The sequence below is a fragment of the Rhinopithecus roxellana genome, chromosome 3 (genome assembly GCF_007565055.1).
Source record: "Rhinopithecus roxellana isolate Shanxi Qingling chromosome 3, ASM756505v1, whole genome shotgun sequence".
In the NCBI taxonomy this organism is placed as follows: domain Eukaryota; kingdom Metazoa; phylum Chordata; class Mammalia; order Primates; family Cercopithecidae; genus Rhinopithecus; species Rhinopithecus roxellana.
Window position 1 is genome coordinate 165,068,095 of NC_044551.1, and position 14,940 is coordinate 165,083,034.

The 14,940-nt window shown below is 49.1% G+C and overlaps 1 pseudogene across 1 annotated transcript; it reads left to right on the top strand.

Moving 5' to 3' along the window:
- Window positions 1-2,621: 2,621 nt before the first annotated feature.
- LOC104676222 lies at window positions 2,622-3,518 on the top strand (annotated as a pseudogene). Its single transcript, XR_749877.2, has one exon. The product of XR_749877.2 is annotated as a thymocyte nuclear protein 1 pseudogene (transcript).
- Window positions 3,519-14,940: the final 11,422 nt, after the last annotated feature.

Below are 14,940 nucleotides of genomic sequence, written 5' to 3' on the forward strand. Positions count from 1 at the left end.
GCCACAGACAGGCAATGATGGAATCCTGCCCACATTTCAGGGCCTTCTGAAGTCTTCACATGAGAGTTCAGCTCTGGCAACAGAGAACACTTCTGGTGTCCAGAGATTCTCAGTGCCTGGCGGATGTAAAACTGATTGATGGCATCTGCTGGCTTCTGGAGCACTGCTTGGCCGTCCTTGCCTGCTGGCCCCAGCCTTGCCCATCCTTATCTGTGGGCCCCAGCCAGGGTACTGCAGAAAACTTGGTCTCTGGCTAGCATTCTGGACTGTGAGACAGCCTGGCTGCAGCTAGTGCTGGATGGAGAGAGTAGAGTGTGGTGAAGTGGGGACAGTGGGCAATCTGCTATGTGGCCTAGGGTTTCTCGTGACTCTGGACTGCCCAGGTGCGGTGACCAGAAGGGAATCAGGGAGTGGAAACCATTTCTAGGCCACAGCTCAGGGAGGGAGAACCCAGGCTGAGCCTGGTGTTGGTCCTGAGTTGAGGAGATGAAGCTGGAGTCCAGGGAGACCAAAGAAGCTCAGATAAACTCTGCAGGGCAGAGTATTCAGGGTATGAAAAGGATAAAGTCACAAAACAAAAAAGCTCCAGAGTCTTCAGCTAAATACTGATTGGGCGCATGTATGTGTGTAAACTACCCAAGTCTAGGGGAAAAAACACCTGAAAGAAACAGAAAGAACAATGCTTGAACCTCCTACAGAACCAGGCATATTTGGTGTTCCCACCAGCAACAGTGGACAAATCTTATACTTCCCAGACCATTGGATGAAACACTCAGAAAAGAATTGCTCCAGTAGCGTGAAGATCCGATCTAGGCCAAGGCTGCTAAGGTCCTACTTAACAAGACCTCAGAGAAAACCCTCAAAGAACCAAAATCTTTCCAGATAGTTTAACTGCATCCTAGAACATAGCTCCATAATATTTATAGGAACCCAACAATATCCAACGCACAATAAGATAAATTTCACATTGTCTGCCATCCAGCTGAAAATTACCAGGCATGTGAAGAAAAAGGAAATGTCTCAATAATGAGAAGAAAATTTGATCAATAGATACAGAAATGGCACATATGATGGAATTAGTAGGCAACAATATTAAAACAGTTATTATAATAACATTCCACAACAAGAAGGTAAAGGGAAGCTTGAACATGGAAGTAAGTAGAGACATGGAAGACCCAGCTTGAACTTCTAGAGATGAAAAATACAATGTCTGAGATGAAAAAATACTAAATGGCATTTAAAATAGAATAGATATTATACAAAAAAGGATTAGTCAACTGGAAGATGTAGCAATAGAAACTGTCAAAAACGGAACATGGAGAACAATATGGAAAAAAATTGAGCAGAAAATCAGCACCAACAGGATGAATATAAGTGTAATTGGAGTTCCTGAAGAAGGTGGGGAGGAGTAGAAGAAAAAATTGTTTGAAAAAACTGTGGCTGAAAAATTTTAAATTTGGTAAAAACTATAAACCCAGAGACAAAGAACCAATGAACCCCTAGCACAAGAGACATGAGGATGACACACTGGAGCACATCATAATCAAATTGCCCCAAACGAGTGACAAAGAGAAAATCTGAAATTCTACCGAAGGGAAAAGGACATTATACAGAGAGGAACAAAGATAAAAATGGGCTGAGTGTGGTGGCTCACACCTGTAATCCCAGAACTTTGGGAGGCTGAGGCAGGATGGTCACTTGAGCACAGGAGTTCCAGACCAGCTTGGGTAACATGGCAAAACCCCGTCTCTACCAAAAACACAAAAATTAGCAGGGCATGGTGGCACATATCTGTGACCCCAGCTACTCAGGAGGCTGAGTCAGGGAGAATCACTTGAACCTGGGAGGCGGAATTTGCAGTGAGCCTAGATGGTGCCATTGCACTCCAGCCTGAGCGACAGAGCAAGACTGTCTCAAAAAAAAAATTAAAAAATTAAAAAATTAAAATTAAAAAAAAGATGGCAGACATCCGGTTAGAAACAACGCAAGGTTAGGTATAGTGGCACATGCCTATTATCCCAGCACTTTGCAAGACCAGGGCAGGATGATCATTTGAGCCCAGGAGTTCAAGACCAGCCTGTGCAACACGGCAAAACCTGGCCTCTATATAAAATGCAAAAATTAGCTGGGTGTGGTGGCACATGCCTGTAGTCCTAGCTACTTGGGAGGCTGAGGCGGGAGGATTGCTTGAGCCCAGGAGGTAAAGGTTTCAGTGAGCTGAAATCATGCCACTGCACTCCAGCCTGGGTGACAGAGTGAGACCCTGTCTTGAAAAAATAAAAAATAAAGATAAAGAAACAACGCAAACCAGAGGATAGTGGAGTAACTTCTATAAAATACTTAAGGATAAAACGATTGTCAGTCTGGAATTCTACACCCAGCAAAAATATCTTTCAAAGATGATAGTGAAATAAAGACTTCCAGACATTGAAAAGCTTGAAGAATTAATTACCAGCAAGTCCTCACTACAAGGAATATTAAAGGAAATACTTGAGGCAGAGGGAAAGTGAAACCAGATGGAAGTCCAGATCTACACAAAAGAATGTAGAGCACCCAAGATGGCAAATGTGTGAGCAAAAATCCAACATTAAAAAGCATTTTTAAAAGATAATTGGCTCCGGCGCGGGGGAGGCGGACCGCAGCCATGTCTGCAGAGTGAATCTTCCGCACTTCAGTCCCCTGCAGGGTGACCATGTCGAGACCTCGGAAGAGGCTGGCTGGGACTTCTGGTTCAGACAAGGGACTCTCAGGAAAACGCACCAAAACTGAGAACTCAGGTGAGGCATTAGCTAAAGTGGAGGACTCCAACCCTCAGAAGACTTCAGCCACTAAAAACTGTGTGAAGAATCTAAGCAGCCACTGGCTGATGAAGTCAGAGCCAGAGAGCTGACTAGAGAAAGGTGTAGATGTGAAGTTCAGCATTGAGGATCTCAAAGCACAGCCCAAACAGACAACATGCTGGGATGGTGTTTGTAACTACCAGGCTCGGAACTTCCTTAGAGCCATGAAGCTGGGAGAAGAAGCCTTCTTCTACCATAGCAACTGCAAAGAGCCAGGCATCGCAGGACTTATGAAGATCGTGAAAGAGGCTTACCCAGACCACACACAGTTTGAGAAAAACAATCCCCATTATGACCCATCTAGCAAAGAGGACAACCCTAAGTGGTCCATGGTGGATGTACAGTTTGTTCGGATGATGAAGCGTTTCATTCCCCTGGCTGAGTTCAAATCCTATCATCAAGCTCACAAAGCTACTGGTGGCCCCTTAAAAAATATGGTTCTCTTCAGTCGCCAGAGATTATCAATCCAACCCCTGACGCAAGAAGAGTTTGATTTTGTTTTGAGCCTGGAGGAAAAGGAACCAAGTTAACTGAGATATTACTGCTGGAATGGGCAAGAAATTACTCCAAGACAAAAAAGGTGTGAGGGGGCTTGCTTGTTATGCTCACCTGGGCTTGTGTAGCTAAGTAGTTTTTGTGTACTTTTTTCAATAAAATAATATCAAAGTTGAAAAAAAAGATAATTGACTGCTTAAGGCAAAAATGATAAATTAATGTGAGTTTACAGCACATATAGAAGCAAAATGCATGAAAACAATAACACAAAACCCAAAAGGAGGGAAATGCATGGGTACTGTTTTAAGGTTCTTATCCTCTATGTCAAGTGGTATAATGCTGATGGCAGCCAATGCTAAGTTAAATACATATACTGTGTTAGTCTGTTCTTGCACTGCTATAAAGAAATGTCTGAGACTGGGGCCAGGCACAGTGGCTCACATCTGTAATCCCAGCACTTCGGGAGGCTGAGGCGGGCGGATCACGAGGTCAAGAGATCGAGACCATCCTGGCCAACACGGTGAAACCCTGTCTCTATTAAAAATACAAAAAAATTAGCTGGGCATGGTGGCGTATGCCTGTAGTCCCAGCTAAGCTACTCGGGAGGCTGAGGCAGCAGAATCACTTGAACCAGGGAGGCAGAGGTTGCAGTGAGCCGAGATCGCACCATTACACTCCAGTCTGGATGACAGAGCAAGACTATATCTCAAAAAAAAAAACACAAAAAAAAAAAACAAAAAAAAAAAGAGGCTGAGACTGGGTAATTTATGAAGAAAAGAAGTTTAATTGGCTCACAGTTCTGCAGGCTACACCCAAGAAACATGGTTTCCCCACAGCACTGGGGACTCTCAGCATCAACTTTGGAAACGGGCAGTGCAGTTGGAGTCCTCGGGCTCCACAGAGGCAGCTGTAGGTCATAGCTCTCCCATGGGAGCCCAGTCCCTCTCCCTCCATCTAATGTTATTAGAGTCAGTTTCCCATCAGCCTTCAGTGTAAACTTCCAGCCTCTTTTCATCAGCTGCTTCCTGATGGAAAGGAGGTGCTGGAGGTGCACACACCTGTTTCGCCTTGCACAGGCCCAGCTTTCGAGCACGTCTTTGTTTGCTTAGTGGTAACATGCTCCCATCACCCTGCACTGCTCAGAAGCTATCTTCTTACCCAGCCAGGGCAGGGCAGTGGAGGGGCTGCAGAGGGCACCTTTGGGGTGTAACGACTGCCTTTGGGGGAGGGTTTTCTCGATCGAGTTGGTCTCCTGAGAAAGGGCTGCAAACCACACCACGTGTGCAATCTCTGCTGTCACAGCGAGACCTGCATGTGGAGCCTGCAGACCTCACGGTCTATTTGCTGTGGGGACAGAAACCTGAATGTACTGGATCCTGAAGCTCTTAAACAAGGGGCTTCCTACCAAGCTCTGCCTCAGAAGGCTGGTTATATTTGACCCCTTGCCAGGGTGTGAGCTCCCCAAATACCATCATACCTGGGGCTGTCTCTGGTTTGTAAGCACCACTCCCTCCAGAGAAGCCTGAAGGATGAGCAGCTAGGGAGGTGAACACTCTTGGGGGTGACATGGGGGGGTGGGACGGGCCTGGGTCTAGGTGGAGGGAGGACATTCCTGGGGGTGACAGGGTGGGTGGGACTGGCCTGGGTCTAGGCGGAGGGAGGACACTCATGGGGTTGACATGGTGGGTGGGACTGGCCTGGGTCTAGGTGGAGGGAGGACACTCATGGGGGTGACATGGGGGGTGGGACGGGCCTGGGTCTAGGTGGAGGGAGGACATTCATGGGAGTGATGTGGTAAATGGGACTGGCCTGGGTCTAGGTGGAGGGAGGACATTCATGGGGGTGACAGGGTGGGTGGGACTGGCCTGGATCTAGGCGGAGGGAGGACACTCATGGGGGTGACATGGGGGGGTGGGACAGGCCTGGGTCTAGGTGGAGGGAGGACATTCATGGGGGTGATGTGGTAAATGGGACTGGCCTGGGTCTAGGTAGAGGGAGGACATTCATGGGGGTGACAGGGTGGGTGGGACTGGCCTGGGTCTAGGTGGAGGGAGGACATTCATGGGGGTGACATGGTTGGGGGGACTGGCCTGGGTCTAGGTGGAGGGAGGACATTCATGGGGGTGATGTGGTAAATGGGACTGGCCTGGGTGTGGGTAGAGGGAGGACACTCGGGGATGACATGGTGGATGGGACTGGTCTGGGTGTGGGAAGAGGGAGGACACTCAGGGGTGACATGGTGGGTGGGACTTGCCTGGATGTGAGTGGGTGCCCAGTGTGGACACTGGGGCCTCCTTCAGGAGAGTACCAGGCTGGAGCCCCCGAGTCTCAGAATTTGCTGTTGAAGGAGTGGAGAGGCCGATCTCAGCAGAGGCTAGCTTTGCAGTCAGTGTGAACCTCTGCCCCACAGCTGTGAGGTGGAGCTGATGAGACAGGTCCTCTCCACCTTGCGGGTCCCCTCCCCTGCCTCCTGCCCCTGCCAGAAAGGCTGTGCTGTGCAGTGGTGCCAAGTCTCGGTGGGGTGAGAGGATGGAAGTCCCACCCTCTGCTGCTGATGGAGGCCCAGGGTGGGGTCTTCATCTGTCTGAAATTCAGGCCCACGCTGGACAAATGCCTTAGAGGGCCCCTTGGTTCAGAGCTGCCTCCCTGTTTATCATCCAGCAGTGACTGAAGAGCTTGGGGCCGTGACAGGGCATTTGCCTGGTGGTCCTGGCTAAGCTGTGTTCCTTTCCCCAGGAGAGGGTGGCAAGGGAGTGTGTTGGGGTGGGAGAGGGAGCACTGTGACCCCCATGCGGCCAGCCCTGCCCACTCGCTGTGCAGTCTTCAGCTTATCTGATCACAGGGCTTCAAGGGACGAGGGCCACAGCTCTGCAATTGTCAGAGAGACAGGTGATAAGGAGAAGGTTACATTCCTTCAGCACTGCTTGCTCGAATGGGAGCTGGGAACCTAAGATTCTGAAAATAAACAAATTAAAGAAACCAACCAAGATGCCCTGCTGGCCCAGGAAGGGTCCCATGTCCACCGAGCCCCTGGTGGGGTGGGGTGAGGCTTATGGGGTGAGGGGTTCCCATGCCCACCGAGCTCCTGGTGGGGTGAGGGGGTCCCATGCCCACTGAGTTCGTGGTGGGGTGAGGGGGGGTGGAGGTCTGTCGGCCCAGGGTCCTCAGCCTCCACCTCCCACCAGCCCCACTCCTGGCTGGCCAAAGCTCTGTGCACCCGTGGGCTCTTCTCCCACCAAAGTCAAGGCTTGGTTGGCCTTGGGTAGAGCCTGAGGGTTCAGCCATCAGCTCTGGCCGGACGCCCGGTCACTGGCCACCCAGGCATATGGAGAACAGCGAGTGAGTGGTTAAAACCCCACACCCGGGCTTCTCCATCCCAGAGCGTGAGTGGCTGTGCTCCAGCTGAGACGAGCACGTGGGTGGCAGGAATTGTGCCTTGTCAAAGGTTACTGGAAAGGAGTTTGAAATCCCCTCAGGGTTCCAGGGCTGGACAGGGATGAAAGAGCCCTAATATGTGGTTATAAGCATCCAGAAGTTGTTCATAACTAAATGATTCAGGGCCTCTGGAGGCTGAGGTCGGTGAGTACAAAGTGAAAGGGATTGGCAAAGCAGCCTTGGCCTGGGGCCAGGGAGGACTCCAAGAAGGGCTGGCCAGGCGTGGAGGTCATCGGCCATGGTAGTGGCATCTTATGGTCTCAGGAGCCTCAGTCTTAGGAGCACGAGGGTGGAAAGGCCCAGACAGTGGAGAGAGGCAGCTCCCGTCCCAGTCTTGGATGCCCCAGTGATCTACTCTGGGTGGTCAGTCACCTGCTCGGCCTCACCCTTGCTTTGGAAAGTAGGGGTTGAATGCTTGCCTTGAGGGCTGTCCTGACAGTGCCTGGCATGTGGCAGGTGCTGGTACATGGAAGTGTCTCCACTAAGCGGCTGGCCTCAGAGCCCAGGAACCTGCTCAAGGAGGTCCCCCAGGAAAGATTCCAGGCTGCAGGTGGGGATGCAATAAACAAAGCTGAAGGCCTTCAGAAAACACAAAGCAAAAAACAAAAACAAAAACAGAAACCAACAAATGGCCCATTGGCTTCTAATGTGTTGTTAGGTGGCGTCACTCTATCCATGGGCTCAGGTGAAGGGGCCTGGGCCAGACTGGGGCCACACCAGTGGGTTTGAAGCACATCCCTGGAAAATTGTCTCTGATGATCCTTTCCTTGGCACCAGGGTCCGACCTCTGCCTCCTCCGCCCCTGCCCTGGGGTAAGATGAGAGTGCTATGTCTTTGGTGAATACAGAGCTTTTCCTGCCCCCAGCACCTATTTGACCTCCCAGGGCCAGTGGCCCCTTCTGTAAGATGGGAGTGATGATGGTCCTTCCTCCCGCCCAGGCTGGTGTTAAGTACTCATCACGTGGAAGCCAGGATGAGTTTTGTTCCAAGTCAGGGCAAAATGCCCGATACCCCAAATGTCTAGGGGCTAGAGGAGGGGTGAGGGGTGAAGCGGCTGGAGCCAAGGGCCTGGCTCTTGCCTCACGTGGGGAGAAGGGCCTGGCAGAGCCAAGGCCAGGCTGCACGTGGGTTCCAGCATGGGGCTCCAGGCAGCTCATGATCACTAATTTCCATAATAATTATGGTGATAACAATAATCATGGAAGTTCATTTGCTTTTAATGTGTGTGTATGTACAACCCGTCATTTTGTGGGAGTCACAGTCTTGATCTAGGGTGATTAAATAGTGCTCAGTCTTCCCGGGTACGGGGTGGCTTCTGGCAGGGACTAGGAAGACTGCCCTAGGAAGACTGCCCTAGGAAGACTGCCCTAGGAAGACTGTGGCTTGGAGAGGAGGAAGTGTTGACTGATTGGAAACGGGCTATGACAGAGCATGTGTGCACGTGTGTGTGTGCGTTTGTGCATGTGTGTGCATGGCCACTCAATACTACAGTACATATGAGATTCTCACGCAAAGGCTCCTCCTTTCTTTCCAACACCACAGGGCCCTGGCGGCTGGTTCAGATGTGCTCAGAAGTGGGAGAGAGAGAGCCTGTTCTGGGCTTTGCCATGCACACAGCGGGAGCTCAGGAATATTCCCATGTGTTTAGGGAAGGGTCAAAGGCTCTTATGCCTAGATGCACCAAGGCTGTCAGTCCTGGGAGGTTAGCAAACCGTCAGGAGGAGGAGGTGAGTGTTAGGCCTTGGGGCTTCTTACCACCCTGCTGAAGCCTCAGCTGCCCTGTGCCGGCAGGACTTCCTTCAGGGAAGTAGAATTCTTGCCCAGTGTCACACAGTTTCTAAGTGGAGGAGCTGAGATTTGAACCCATGTCTGTAAACTTCTCACACTATGTCACTCACTTCCTGCAGGGACAGATCTGGCCACAGCAGGTACTAGGAGGCAGGTGGTGACTGGAGGATACGATGGCAGGTGGCAGGGGTTGGGATTCTGAGCCAAAGGCCAGCTGCTGGGAGACTCCTGCAGGGAAGGGAGGCAGGGTGGGTGGAGCAGGGCCGAGGGGTCACAGCCACAGGAAGAGCAAGCCCTGGGCCACTAGGGCTGACCCCCAGGTGAGTCTGAAGCCAAATCCCAAGTTACGGACTTTTATGGGGTAAATCGTGTCCCCCTGAAATTCATGTGTAGACGTCTTAACCTGCAGGACCTCAGAATGTGGCCTTATTTGGAATAAGGTGCTTGCAGGTGTAATCAATTAAGATGGGGTCATATTGGTGTAGGAGGGTCCCCCAAAGCAATTTGACTGGTATACTTACCAAAAGGAGAACGAGGGCCCAGACCCACACACAGGGAGGACACCACAGGAAGGTGAAGGCAGAGAGGGGCTGATGCTTCTTCAAGCCAGCAGAGGGCAAGGGTTGCCAACAAAACCCTGGAGGCGGGAGAGACGTGGAAGAGATTCTCTCACAGTCTCCGAAGGAACCAGCCCTGTTCCCATCTTGATCTTGGACGTCTGGCCTCCAGAGCAGAGAGAGAATAAAGTTTGGCTGCTTTAAGTCACTTGGTTTGTGGTGCTTTGTTACTGCAGCCCCAGGACACAAATACACTGACCTAGAGCAGCTGTGAGAAGGTTTACCTGGAGATGGGCCCACGTGAAGGGTTGTAGGGGAGCCAGGAGATACGCTCCACGTCTGAGCAGGTGCTCTGAGGACTGTGTCAGAGCTCCATGCTGTTCTATTCTCCTTCTCCAATGAGGCAGCATGTTCCAGGTGGGGGCATGGTCCAGGTGAGGGTGTGTTCCAGATGTCCAAGCTTGGGCATGTCCAAGCAGGGGGGTGTGATGCAGGAGGAGGTGTGTCCCAAGACGGGGGGTGTCCTGGGGGCTATCCCAGGTGGGTGTATGTTTCAGAGGGTGAGTCCCAGGAGGGATATATTGCAGCAGAGGGCGTGTCCTGGAGGTTCTCCCAGGTAGGGGCATGTCCCAGGAGGGATATGCTTCAGGTGAGGGCGTGTCCAAGGCGGGGCGTGTTCCGGGGGTGTGTCCTGGGTTGGGGGAGTGTTCCAGGTGGGGGCGCACCTGCAACCTGGATGGCAGAGAAAAGCACAGTGGGCCAGGGCCCCGGCTGCACCTTGGCAAGGACACAGCAAGAGCAAGACGTCACCTTGATGTCATCAGCCACCAGGTTTGGTGTCATCACTGCAACATGACCCAGCCAGAGCTGACCGATGAAATGCCTGAGGCTCCTCTTGCAGGGTTTGGCGTCAGGATGCCAGGTTATCCCCTGAGAGTCAGCAGCCCCTTGGTCTTCCGGTTCTCATTACAGGCCTGGCTCAGGGCTCCTGCCTCCCAGGCTCAGGCCCAGCACTGGGCCAAAGAGCACCTTCAGTGAAGATTGACTGGGAGAAGGAGGTGGGGAAGGCAGCTCGTAGAAGAGGCTGAGGCCATTCCTGTCCAAGGCAATTATCTCCCGCCTCTGCGACTGACTTTAATAGCCATGTTATTTATTAATGTGTTAATCAATGCTATCTCCTTGGGTAACTGCATGCACCTCTTACCAAGCAAGCCTCTTTAGGGGCCTCCGTGTCTCCTGAGAGGGCAGTTGCTCTGTGCACTGGCCTATTGAAGGCTCCCACACCCCCTTGAGGATCCTGATCAGGAAGGGGCTGGAGACAGAAGAAAAAGAATTTCCCCAGAAGGGCAGAGGGAAGACTCTGTTGCAATAAAAAAGGTAATGATTGCCACTCATTTTGGGGACCTGTGTATGTGCTAGGCCTGGTCCTAGATGCTTATTGTGCTTTTTCCTTGTGTCAAGGGGAAGCAGCTTGGCAGAACAGAGACCCTGGCACCAGATTGCGTGAGCCACCATACTGCTTCTTCTGGGCTCTGTGACTTTGTAAAACTCACTTCCTTTCTTCAGTTTCCTCATCTGGAAGCTGGTGCCAATGATGGCTGCCATCTCACGGGGGTGCTGTGAGGATGCCACAAGTTTATGGCTGTGGAGTGCTGGCTTGGTGCGTTATTGTCCCATTTCAAGATGAGCAGAGTGAGACATGGAGAAGTCCTATGATTTGCTCAAGGTTCTCTGGCTAGGCAGGGGCCCAGACAGCATTGAACCCAGGCCACTTGGTCCTACAGTCATTTATTCAACCATTACATTTTGAGGTTTCAAAAACCCCAGCACTGCCTTTACTGGGGATGAAAAAGCAGCTCTGCCACGTGGACTTTAGTTCACCTTCGTGGCCACTCTTGTCTGTACTGCCTGTCTCTGTCTTCTCTTCCCTGGGTCTCCCTGTGGATTTGTCCCACATGTAGGTTCTCCACAAGTCCCCTTAGGAACTGTTCTGTTGTGACTTCTGCTGAACCCACTGCCTGGTCCTCATCTCCCTTAACACCCTTTGGGAAGCTTGAAAAGGAGGACAGTTTTTGTGAACTAAAAAGACATTTGTGTGTGCCAGTCAGCCTTGCCACTTCTCTTACAGGCTGAGCACAATTGAAGACCAGAGGTGCCCCCTCCATAGCCCAAGACTGAAGATAAATCCTGAAATGAAAGATTACCAAATATACATCCAGTTTCCTATTCCAAGTCAATCTTCTATCCTTGGATTGTAACCTTGCAGGATCTTGAACTCACATCCTTTCAGGGATCATAGAAGTGAGCACATCAAACCTGCCATGATAAAGTTGTGCAAAAGTGGGCAATATTGCCAAGTGCAAAATATCTGGGCTATATTTTGGTCTGAGATCACCATTTAAGATTCCTGGAAGATAGGGAACATGGAGGCCAACTCCCATAGGGATGTTGTATAAGACTCCAAGCCCTAAGTCAATGATCTCAACCCTGTGGATCAGCACTCTCCATGTAATGGGGCATCTTAATCCATTTTGTGCTGCTATAACAGAATACCACAGACTGGGGAATCTATAAAGAAAAGAAATTTGTTTCTTAGAGTTCTGGAGGCTAGGAAGTTCAAGGATGAGGGGTCTGCATCTGGTGAGGACCTTCTTGCTGTGTCATCTCATGGCTGAAGGCAGAAAAGCAAGAATTTGAGAAAGAAAGAGCAAAAGGGGCTTAACTTTCTTTTAATGCAAGCCCATTCCCAAGATAACTAACCCACTCCTGAGATAATGACATTAATCCGTCCATAGGGCAGAATCTCATAACCTAATCACTCTTATTAGTCCCCACCTCTCAACACCGTCACACAGAGGATTAAGTTTCCAACACATGAGCTCTGGGGACACATGCAGACCATAGCATGGGGGGATTGATGAGTATATGGGAGGGACCAGTCATGAATATTTTGGCTGAGAGTTGTGTTTGAGAGCTGAAGCCATGGTCCATCATGGCAGGACACACATAGACCTTTGAATGCTCTGAGAAATGAATATTGAACAGTGTAACTCATGGCAGAAGGTGGGACTGCCTGGGTCAAGTAAAAGGTGAACAAACAGCCTGTAGCCTGTGGCTGGCTCCTCTTCCCTTCCCATCCCCACTTTTCACCTTTCTCTCTTTCTTTCTTTCTTTCTTTCCCTCCCTCCCTCCCTTCACTTCCCTCCCTCCCTCCCTCCCTTCCCTCCCACTCTCCTTCCTTCCTTCCTCTCCCTTTCTCTTTCCTCTCCCTCCCTCCTTCTTTCCTTCTTTCTCTTTCCCTCCCTCCCTTCTCTCCTTCTTTCTCTTTCTCATTTCCTTCTTTCTCTCTCTCTCTCCATCTTTCTCTCCCTCCATCCTTCCTTCTCTCATTCTTTCCTTCCTTCTCTCTTTCCTTCTTTGTCCCCTCCCTCCCTCCCTTCCTTCCCTCTTTTCTTCCTCCCTGTCTTCCTGCCTTCCTGCCTTCCTTTCTTCTCTCTTTGACTGATGTGTTCTGAGCCCAAGCACCCTACTAAGTGGTACCAAAATTGACTCAAGAATCAAGAAGAAATAGAAAATCTAAGAAGTACTATAATATGAAAAAAAATAAAATCTCTAGTAAAATAAAATCTTTCACAAAGGAAGGACTAGGCCCAGATGGTTGTGTGAGCAAATTTTACAAACTTTCAAAGAATGGATCATTCTAATTATGTCCCAAACAACTGTAGCTAGGAATATTAATGCTTGATTTTTCAAGAGTCTCATTTCCTAAAATCTGTAGGTTCAAAGGCAGATTGGCATGTGTTGGAAATCCTCAAATGTTGTGCAGTTTCTTGGAGTTTTAGCATTAAGAAAGAAAGGTCTTACCTGCATTAACTTTGAATTTTGTAAGTTACCAGTTAATAGAGATACTGTATGCATTTATACACACCCTGATTTTATAGGAATGGAGGCATACTCGACACATGGCTCTGCACACAGGGTTTTTACTTTGTAACATATCTTGGACATCATTTTTGAGCATCCTTTTAAAGTTTATTTTTTAAATAGCTGCATAGTATTCTATCATATGAATAACCATAATTTCAGTAAACAATAAGGTGATAATCATTAATGTGAATGATAAACATGAAGGTGATTTCCAGACTTTTGTTAATTAAAAAGGTGGTATAATACTTTCTCCCATTCAGATATAATTCCAGGCATCATGAGTATGTCTGTAGGGTAAATTTCTGGAAATGAAATTGCTGAATCAGACAGTATTTCCAGTTATAATTTCGGTATATATTGTTTAATCACAATTGATAAAGGTTGTACCAATTTATAATTCCAGTAACAAGATGTAAGGACCACGTCAAACTCCACAACTTCACTGGCAGTGCTTGACATCGTGATGCGTGTTGCCAGCCTCCCTTCAGGTAAAGTTCTATTAACTCTGCAAAAATTTGATAAGTGGCAGACGTCACATTTCCAGATAGTTTTGTGGTAACCAAAAAAGAATTAATTTATTATAAATTTTTATATCACATTGAGACAAAACATTATTTGCAATAAATATCATTATTGTTATGTATTTAAAACATCTCATGTATTAAGAAATCATACTTTAGATGGGGCCAAGCCGGCCGATTAGAAGCAGCTGTGGCCCATGGCTCTCACGGAAAACAGTGACAACTGTGAGTGAATTCTGCACCTTCAATTGAGGTATCCAGTTTCTTGCACTGGGACTGACTAGGCAGACAGCTCGACCCACAGAGAGTGAGGAAAAGCAAGTGGGGGCGATGGCCCACCCAGGTGGGCACGAACCAGGGGAGCCCCCACTCGCAGCCAAGGGAGGCAGTGATTGTGCGACTCTGCCGGGGAAACTACGCTTCTCCCACGGACCTTGGCAACCTGCAGATCAGAAGGTCCCCTCGTGAGCCCAGCCCCCATGGCCTGGGTCTGCAGCACAGAGCTGTGTGGAGTCTCGGCGGAGAGCTCGCTGGCTCACTGGGGCATGCTCACCCAGGAGTTTTGCGTACTCTGCCCGGAGAATTCCAGCAAAGCGGGAGATACATCCTTTTAAAGTTGAACTCATAGAAGCAGAAAAAGCATCTTATGGCCAGGTGCGGTGGCTCACGCCTGTAATCCCAGCACTTTGGGAGGCTGAGGCGGGCAGATGACGAGGTCAGGAGATCAAGACCATCTTGGCTAACACAGTGAAACCCCATCTCTACTAAAAATACAAAAAAAAAAAAAAAAAAAAAAAAAAGAAAAAGAATTAGCTGGGCATCGTGGTGGGCGCCTGTAGTCCCAGCTACTTGGGAGGCAGAGGCAGGAGAATGGGGTGAACCTGGGAAGCGGAGGTTGCAGTGAGCCGAGATCGGGCCACTGCACTCCAGCCTGGGCAACAGAGCGAAACTCCATCTCAAAAAAAAAAAAAAAAAAAAAAAGAAGAAGAAAAAAGAAAAAGCATTTTATAAAATCCAGCATGCATTCATGATTTTAAAAAAAACAAACAAAACAAAACCTCTCACTAAACTAGGAATAGAGGGGAACTTCCTCAACTTGGTAAATAATATCTACTAAAACTCTACTGCTTACATCATATTTAATAGTGAGAAAGTCAGTTATATCTCACCAAGAACAGGAACAAAGCAAGGCTGTCCTCTCACATCACTGCTTTTCAATATCACAATGGAGTCCTAGCTAATGCAATATGAAGAAAAGGAAATAAAAGGTACACACATGTGAAGGAAGAAGTGAAACTGTCTTTCTTCACAGATGACATGATCATCTACGTAGAAAAGGTAGAAACATAAAAGAGTAAATAAAAAATCTCCCAGAAT